Source organism: Nicotiana sylvestris, chromosome 6, assembly GCF_000393655.2.
Source record: "Nicotiana sylvestris chromosome 6, ASM39365v2, whole genome shotgun sequence".
NCBI classification, from domain to species: domain Eukaryota; kingdom Viridiplantae; phylum Streptophyta; class Magnoliopsida; order Solanales; family Solanaceae; genus Nicotiana; species Nicotiana sylvestris.
This window is the reverse complement of record NC_091062.1, coordinates 79,906,146-79,914,983: the sequence shown is the minus strand read 5'-3', so window position 1 is coordinate 79,914,983 and position 8,838 is coordinate 79,906,146. Positions and strand designations below refer to the sequence as shown.

Here is an 8,838-nt window from a genome sequence, read left to right as displayed (position 1 = left end):
GTGTCACCCTCGTGATTAAGGAATTCAATTATCCTTGGTACAGAAGGGTTACCGCAAGGTGAGTAAAAGTCCATGAAGATGTGAAAAGAATCCAAAGATTAAGATGTAAGGATGGAATAGTAAATAAAGAATGTGGTAAAAAGGTGAAAGGAATGAGATTGCATCTATTCAGATCCTACAGATAAGATACGACTCCAGAACATTATGCAAGCACGATGTCAGGGAGAGGCAGTAAGGATTCCAACACAAGATGTTATTGATAGATAAGTGCAAATGAACACTTGATACATAAGGAGCCAGTGCAAGAGGTAAGTTAACACTAGTTGAGGAAATAAGGAAGTAGGCTTCAACTTAAGCATAGTGACATAAAGAAGATATGGTCTTGTAACAACATTATCACAACAACATTGTATGCACTCTATAAGAAAGTGGCACCTATGGTGGCTAATGAACGACAAGAATAAAAAAAAAATCAAAAGGTGATAATCAAGATCATATGAGTTGCATGGAATTCCAACATATGAGGGCACTAAGATGAGCCAAGTATTAACGCAACACGTGGCAGAACGACCCAAAAAGCTATTGCTTACTACAACATTTTAGGCCTTTAACCACACCTAAAAAGTGTGGCCTTAACTATCAGAAACGGTGGCCTTTGGTAAAAGGCCACACTTTTCGTCCTAAGGCAACGTTTTTTGAAGGGTGGCTTAAATGAGCGTAACCTTTACCCTAAGGCAACACTTTATAAATGTTGCCTTAGAAGCCACACTTAAAAAACGTGGCCTAAAATATAACAACAGCCACGCTTGTAATACCCTCTATGGCAATACTTTTAGGTACTACAATAACCCCTTAAAGTGTGACCAATGTTACTCTTTAGGCTACACTTCTCAAGCGTGGCTCCTAAAGCAACACTTGTAAAGTATAGCTTTTACTACTATATAAGCCACAAATTTGCTAATCCCTATTGCCATGCTTTTGTGGTCAGTGAATTATATTTTTGTATATATCTTATATTCAAATGTAAGTATAAAGATCTCAAGCACTCAATGAACTAGGAGATAATAAAAGAATAATTCAAATAAACTTGCAATGTACTTCAAACAAAGAGTAAACCTCGTGTAATACATCAACGAATAAAGAAAACTATCTCAAGGGGCATGCTAGCAATTAACTTTATAAAAAGCAAATGTATTATTATAGTATCAAAAATAACAAAAATTATAATTGTCCAAAGTCTTAGTGATTAAATTCCATTAGATCAAATTGTCGTTTGGCCACCATTTCCAACTGCTCACAAAGACTTTCCTGCACATTTAAAATAAAATTAGTAATTAGATAGAAATCAATAGTATGCAAGTGCAAACTCATAGCAATGTGACAGAGTTTGCCCCTTGAAAATTTAAATACCAAGCACTATTCTAAGAGCAGATGTCTGTTATAAGTATAAGACTTAAGCCTAACCAAACTAGTAGGGGTACGCTATAATACTTCTCAACATTTATCAGTTGTTCCATTAGTTGTTTTTCTTTTTTGTGCAATGCCATCAACACTTTTTTTGTATTTTGTATTATCAGCAACACTTCCTTTTATACTTTTATGAAAAATACATATCAGAAAATAGAAGGAAAAAAGAAGACACTTTCAAATTTCAATCAGTCGTATCCATTACCGGAACACAAGTATACATTCACTCGATCATGTCCATTATAGAAAGACATCCAAATTAATAGCTGATAGAACAATGCTATTACAGATAAAAAAAGATCCAAGAAAATAATGGGTTTGACGAGTACGACTTTATAATCCAGATTCCAGAATTGATGATTAATAAGATTTAAGAGTAAATTACCCCCCACTTGTGAAATTACATATACATAAACTTTCATATCTTCGATGATAATGTAAAAAAAGATACGACTCGTGAATCATGTATCATACAATATGTAATGGATAAAAGAATCAATCAATTATTAAATCATTAACATTTATAAGTTTTATATTTACTCTTTGTTTCCACCTACTCAACCTTATCAATTTTACAATAGTTCTATTAAAAGCTTGTTCAAAATTCAAGCATCTCAAAAATCCTAAAGTACAACAGTTATGCATGCTCACACTAAACATTTCTGACTGCATTCTCCCAGTTGAATTACTGACAAGACAAAGTTTAATAGGAAGCCAAGAACCAAAATGAAATTAACAGATCTGAAAAGGTTACCAATCAAAAATGTAAAATAATGCTTTCAAATCCTATCTTTAGCTTCAACAGATACATTATTTTTTAATACAAAGAAGACCAAAACCTCAAACCCTATCATGGAAACATCATTTACATAAAACTCCCGCCTATGTTAAGAAGCTCAACCTCTGGTTACTTTAGACCATCATATCATAAATAAACTATGATTCGGTGATCAATCAAATGTAAAATAGAATAGTGTACTAAAATTCCATAACATATCTCACAGTACCAAAAAGAATATTAGCTTCATCTTTAAATGAAAACAATGTTAGCATAGGCTAACACGTTTACATTACATCTCAATACCTAATCACGTAGTTAAAATATAGATTAAGAACTTTTTCCCTATCATTTAAGCACTTTAAAACCTTTAATATTGGTATCATATTTTGATGCACATGGAAATTATTACTTTCTAACATATAATTATGAATCTCATGACATATATATGTTTGGGTAATCAATTGGACCTTTGATATTGCACATTCATCAAAATCCATATGGAGCAGACCTCTAGCCGATTTTGAGATTACTAATTCTCTGAAAACCTTGTCCTCCTACAAATAGCCACAAGACATTAACTCAACAACTAACAAAATATACTAGACAGGAAAATCTAATAAATAAATATTCTAAAGACAATCAAAACAACCACAAAGAAAATAGTAGAGATGAAAATCTAAGACCTCATGTAGAAAATCTAAGTGAAACTGCTATGCAATCATGTAAAAGACAGCTAGAAACAAATTTACATCGACAAGTCAACAGTATACCCCTTCCGCTCCATTTCTACTTCCTCTGTTTGACAAAAACTTAGATTGTCAAGGTATAATAACTGAGTTTACACTAATTAGTTGAAATATCTACAACATCCAGTATATCCTCCAGAACTGCTCTCTTCAATAACATCGAGGCAGGCTGTATAATGTGCATGCCTGGAGAAGTCTTCAAAACGTATTGTCTAGTAGTTTCTAGGATAGCAGATGACTCATGTATAGGTTCAATTTTATCTATCCTTTGAAGTCTATTAGTATGCGCTTTACGTCCCTTTGCAATATGTAATGCCCAGATACAAGAAATTACTAAGAGGTCTTAAGAAGATACCACATCATAGATAATACCCCATTCCTTCCCTTCATCAGAAGTATTGATCTTTGATGATTGTCACATGGTAATAACTAGTTTTTAGTACAAATATAGATGGAAAGGAAAAAATACAACACCTGATTCTTTTTGCGTTTAGATAATCTTTTAACAATGCAAAAATGTCAATCACTTCAAACATTAATAGATATTACTGCAAGAAGCTATGTAAGAATGGGCTATCTTTTTTGCCAATTTCAACAGAACTAAATCGGCTTCGACCCATTGGCTATGTAAGAATTGGGGTATTTCAATGGCCTTTAATGTCCAAACAAGCCATGGAAGACATTGAGTTCCGTCGAGCATATGTGCAACTTTATCAGAAAAATAACGCATTAAGGATGAAGCAAGATCTCGGTCAAGCAACAATAATTTAAGGAAGCAAGACATTTTAACCTCCACAACTAAATAATTCCAACCTTCAGTTCAGGTAGACCAAGTTCAGCTCTCGATGTTGCAATTCGAGCACTGAACCACTAGAATAAACCAATGATATAAACATGTCAGCTTAAATATTGAAGGCTATAAAAGTGTAATACCATAAAGTTGAATAGTACAATTTACGAAAATAACAAACCATAGCCTATTCTAAGCACCCACCACTGGCAAATCTTTGAACAGTAGCAACAAAAGGATTCTTTCTATCTAGAATAACCAACATTAGAACAAATAATTTATTGATAATTTATCTATGTCAGTATTTCAACACTAAAGAACATCTCTAGATTCTCAAAAACATGACCAAAGACTTAGGTACGGAAACAAATTAGCAACCTACTTAAATAGCCCAATTCCTATAGTCACAAGCATGATATGGAGAACAGAGTTCTGAATGATTCTCAAAATCTGGAAGAAAAATGTGAGCTTCCAACAGCAAGCCTTAACTTTTGGCGAAGAAAAAGAAAAACTCACTAAGGTAGAGAACAAACTATACGAGGACGAAAAGGAGCGAGCAAAATCAAAGTAGTGGAAGTGGATATTGAAGTATTAGTAGTAATATTAGCAATTACAGAGCAAATTACACGGATGAGTGCTCTGCGAGTAAACCTCTGGGTATTGGACGACAATGGAGATATTATCAAGGTGGGTTAAAAGAACCAAAACCCTAATTCAAAGCCTTAATCGAAGTACTCAAATAATCAAAACCCTAAACTGGAAACTACTGAAAATAAAGGGGCAGGAGGTTACCATTTCAAGACATAATCAACTATTAATGTAGAAGCAACGGTAACGTCGGCAATGGAGGTGGTGGAAGATGCGGCAGTAAAAATATAAATTTCTTCAGCACCAGCAAGTTGATGGAGGTGTGGGATTAAAAATGGGCAAATATTTACTGTGCATCCTTTTTCCTTTTAGAAAATGGGAGATAATATTTGATTAGAAAAAATAATGGAGGGAAACTTCTAATGAAAATTTTGGTTGGAAAAGTTTAGAGCACGCTTATAAAAGGTTGCTTTTAGGATTAAGAAATGGGACGCTCTAAAAGCGGTGTAATATAGGTAAGTATGTGTTTCCAAATGTTATTTGAGTTGACAACACTTATACTACGTTGTCAATATACTCAAAGAGAACTTTAACAAGCATGGTCTAAACTTCGTAGCCAAAAGTGACTAACAAAGGCCACCCTTTTATAAGCGTTGCCGTAGACGTTTTTGACAACGCTTTCCAACCATTGCCTAAAGTTAGTGTGGCCTTAGGCCAAATTTGTTGTAGTGTTACATTTAAATACAACTGAGAAGGCATGAAAGGAAATCTATGATGCTACCAAGTAAATGAAGGTTTTGAGTAGTATGAATCGATATGTGTAGGTCGCACGCTAAAGTATCCTATAGCGACAAGGTTTTAGGTAGATAGGAGTAAAGGTGTGAAATGGTGAGTGAGAAGGTGACCGGAATAAGTAAGGCCTTAAGATTAAGCCCATCAAAACAAGAGAGCTGATGGTTTCCATAAGCTATAGAAAGCTCGGTACCGTCTGAATGAACTCAAAGAAGTCTAAGAATAGGAGCAATTAGAAGAGATGAAATGCTTCTCTGGTAGTAGAATAATGGTGTAATTGTGATAAATAAGAGGATGATGTTTGGGCCTTCGATTGAGTAATGATTTAAAGGAAAGGGATTTTATGGATGGCACGGTATTAGAATACCTCCATAAGATGAATCATGTCGGGATGATCTGAAGTATGATTATTGAAGTATAATATCACCCCTAGGTGGATTAGGAAAATCACTTCAGATGTTCCCCAATGAGACGTGAGCCCTAGTGACAATGTATTACGTTATAGGCGATGGTTGGAGCTAGTGAAAGACTATGATATTGATATTTTATACAGTCCAAGGAAGGCGAATATAGTAGTAGACGCCCCCAGCCGTATATCTATGGGTAGCCTATCATATTTACAATTAGAGAAGAGTGAAATAGCTTGTGAGATTCATCAGCTAGCTAATCTTGGAATTCGATTACTAGATTCAGGTGGTTAGAGTTACTATTTAGGACATGGCAACATCCTCTTTAGTAACTGAAGTGAAGGAATGCTAGTATGAAGATCCTGTTCTAGATCATTACAGAGATACAACCCCTCAAAAGAAGAAGACACCATTTAAGATTACAGGAGATGGAGTCCTCAGATATTGGGGTCGATTATGTGTTCCTAATGTGGCAGGGTTGCGCCAGCAGGTTATGGGATAAGCAGTGAGAAAGTAACCTAGAGTTGTGTAGCACACCTCAGTAATAATAAACCTAAGTAAGTGTTATAGTACGGTATGACATACTTAGATGCACTAAAGCCATAAGGACAAATAACCAAGACTAGGAAACAAAATATAGCAATAGTTTTTAGTTCGGAAAAGTACCAAGCGAAGAACTTCAGTACACCTATATATGATCCGAGGGACATCTTGTCATAGTTCTGTATATGTTTACAAAGTGAGGTAAATAGATTGGAAAAAAGCTGGAAAAAAAGAAGAGAAGATCCACACATAAAAGGACAGAGTCATACATGCTGCAACACAGAATGTAGTCAAAGTTGTGGATTGGAAGAATTCCGATCACAAGTCATGATGTGAGAAGAGGCCTAAAGGAGGGAATGCCCTGATCTTTGAATTTATTCACAGAACAATTGCCTAGATGGTGGACAATATTAAAATATTTATGAGAACTATAGGATATGAGACTAATAAGCACATCAGTCAACATTCGAGGACGAATGTTCCAAAGGGGGGAATGATGTTACACCCCCTGTTTTTGTACTAGAAAGTATGTCGTAAGTCAATTGATGTAAGCTCGGAAATTAGATCTTATTTCAAAGTATATAAAGTTATTTAATGTTGTTACACCCCGTACTTCAAACATCACTGTCATTATAGGATTATCTAATGTAAACTCAAAAAGGACGAAATCCTTCTACAAGGATAAAAAAGGTTTACTGAAGTCTTAAGCAAGCTAAGATGAACATGAGACTTGTTAATCATGATTTAAATGATTTTAAAGTCAAGATATGACTATATATGATGTTTGGATATGAAATATAAAGTTTGGCAAAAATCAGATTTAAGTTGCGGAAAAACCGACTAAACATTTGCCTTGTAATGAAGCATTTTGAGCAATATATTTCATGTGTGATATGAGGTCGTTTTAGGACATATTATATACCAAAATGAAGGTCCTGGAACCTAGTTTCCAACGGTCTAAACCATTTATTCATATGACATTGGAGTAGAAAAATATGAATTTCTATAATAGGGTCGCCAAGTCACTTCGCCGCACTTCGAAAAAACTGGCAGCTTTATAGGCCAGTTGCGACGCAGTTTTCTCCCGATATATTGAGAGTTACATGGAGATATTTATATGTAATTAAATACCTATGTGTCTAGTTTCTAACGCTTCAAACTGTTTGTCAATATGATGTCGAATTAGAGAGATACAAGCATCCGAAGTTGTACCGCTCAAGCTGCCAAGCAGGCAGCTTACCCACCTACTTGGAGAATTGAGGCGGTAGGCTTATAAGTTATCTTCTCCCTTGTATATCTCGTCATTAGATACAAAAAAATTACACCAAAACACTCTAAATTCTCTCTAAGGTCTGGTCCAATATCCCATGAACCAAACTAAAGGAAAATCAACTCAAGTCATCATCAAATGTGTTAAAAACTACAAGAGAATGCTTCAATGATGTTATGGTGGGATAGAGGGATATTGTGAGCTATGTTGAGATAGGGTTTAGAGTTTTACATGTTGTCCAAGGTTTTTATAACATCTTCATGATTGTGCCTAAGGCTAATCTTGTGTTGGTTGTGTTGTTTGAGTGAAAAACCATAAGACAGCACTTGAAAGAACATGAGATATGGTTGTCTCTTTGGTTGGGCTGTTTTTTTGGCTAAATATGTGGTTTGTGTTGGCTGGAAATTGTGAAAAATAATTTGATAATATTGTGGCTGTTGTTGTTAAGCTTTTATAGGTGTTAATTAAGTTGATTGAAGAAGAAAAGATTAAAAACAAGTGATTGACGGTAAAAATTAAGGTGCTAGACGTATGGGTCTGTTTTGGAAGGCATTTTGTGGATATTTTAAACTAGAAATAATATGGTACATATAAGTATGATGTTTTGAAGGTTGTAAACTAATTTATGAAATAAGAATTGGATTTAATTCATATCTTGTTATGAGTAAAAACGAGCTTGCCGCTCAATATGGTTGTTAAGATAATCGGAGAAACTCATATCGGATTGCATTGTTGTTGTTGCTATTGTTGGTTATAGTTGTTGTTGTTGTTGTTGGATGTTGATGACCCTTAGTGGTCTTTTGGATGTATTAAAAATAGGGGAGGTTCTTCCCGATTTTTCTTAAGCCATACAACTAGCCAAATACGATGGTACGACATTATATGCTAACGTCAATATCATTTCACTTTTTGAAGATGCAAGACATTGTGTCGAGCTTGGTTGAGTAATAAGGAAGATATCATGCAGGTATGTTAAGGATATCCCTTATTTCTTTTGGCATGATCCATATGATGCAAACGAAACGTGCAAATGCACAACTTCTATATATGACTCTATTCATGGAAATGCTAGAGATGCTTATGTTCTTGACTGTCCATGTATCATATTATTCTATCATCTGTTCATGTGTCTCAGAAAAATACGTTAGTTTAAAGAGTTCACTTCATGATATTACTCGAAGACATAATGGTCTTATGATATTCCAAGAGACTTTATTGGCGTACTTCTCATGCATTGCATTCATGTACATTGACCCATGACTAGATGGCGTTATATAAGCGTATATATGTATATGGAATATGGGAAAAGGTTATGGCATTATATATGCACCACCACTTGATCAGCTGGTATACGTTGATGATTTTCCCACAGTGGTCGAGATGATATAATAAAATGCCCTCAGAGTCTTGATGATGTTATGAACACATATACCCATGCATGGTATGACATTTAT

The 8,838-nt window shown here is 34.7% G+C and overlaps 1 long non-coding RNA gene across 1 annotated transcript; it reads right to left on the bottom strand.

Moving 5' to 3' along the window:
• Positions 1-1,062: 1,062 nt before the first annotated feature.
• On the bottom strand, positions 1,063-4,939 carry LOC104220867 (uncharacterized). Its single transcript, XR_709603.2, has 3 exons — positions 4,577-4,939; positions 2,716-2,802; positions 1,063-1,308 (listed from the first exon to the last, which is right to left on the bottom strand). It is a non-coding gene; the product is annotated as an uncharacterized lncRNA (long non-coding RNA).
• Between the last annotated feature and the right edge of the window lie 3,899 nt (positions 4,940-8,838).